At 47.3% G+C, this 645-nt stretch overlaps 1 pseudogene; it reads left to right on the plus strand.

Moving 5' to 3' along the window:
• The window catches only part of LOC144220932 (large ribosomal subunit protein uL1-like), an 11,674-nt pseudogene extending 11,546 nt beyond the window's left edge, over positions 1-128 (plus strand).
• Positions 129-645: the final 517 nt, after the last annotated feature.

Genomic DNA, 645 nt, shown 5'->3' on the forward strand with positions numbered 1-645 from the left:
GGCAGCACTGTGATGAGGCCAAGGCTGTGAACATTTCCCACATGGACATTGAGGCACTGAAGAAACTCAACAAGAGTAAAATATTAGTCAAGAAGCTGGCCAAGAAGTATGATGTCTTTTTGGCTTGAGAATCTCTGATTAAGCAGATCCCATGAATCCTGGTCCCAGGCCTGAATAAGGCTGGTGAGTTCCCTTCCTTGCTGACCCACAATGAGGACATGGTGACCAAAGTGGATGATGTGAAGTGGATGAAGTGAAGTCAAATTCCAGATAAAGAAGGTGCTGTGTCTGGCTGTTGGGCATGTGAAGACGGAAGATGATGAGCCCCTGCACAACATCCACTCAGCTGTCAATTTCCTGGTGTCATTGCTCAGGAAGAATTGGCAGAATGTCTGGGGTTATACATCAAGAGCCCCAGTGCACATGCTAAGGCACAGCTTAATGCTAGTGCTACTAAAAAACCCAACCAACCAACCAACCAACATCCACTTCCCCCACATCTGTTATCACACGGTTTTGAAGTCTGACCTTGGTCTACTAGGCTAAAACCAAGGTGTAAGCAGGGCTGCAGTCATTTCTGGAGACTCTAGGGGAGAGTCCATTTCCTTGCATTTTCCAGTTTCTAGAAGCTGCCCCCATCCCTTG

Source organism: Crocuta crocuta, unplaced genomic scaffold, assembly GCF_008692635.1.
Source record: "Crocuta crocuta isolate KB4526 unplaced genomic scaffold, BGI_CrCroc_1.0 scaffold124, whole genome shotgun sequence".
Lineage (NCBI taxonomy): Eukaryota > Metazoa > Chordata > Mammalia > Carnivora > Hyaenidae > Crocuta > Crocuta crocuta.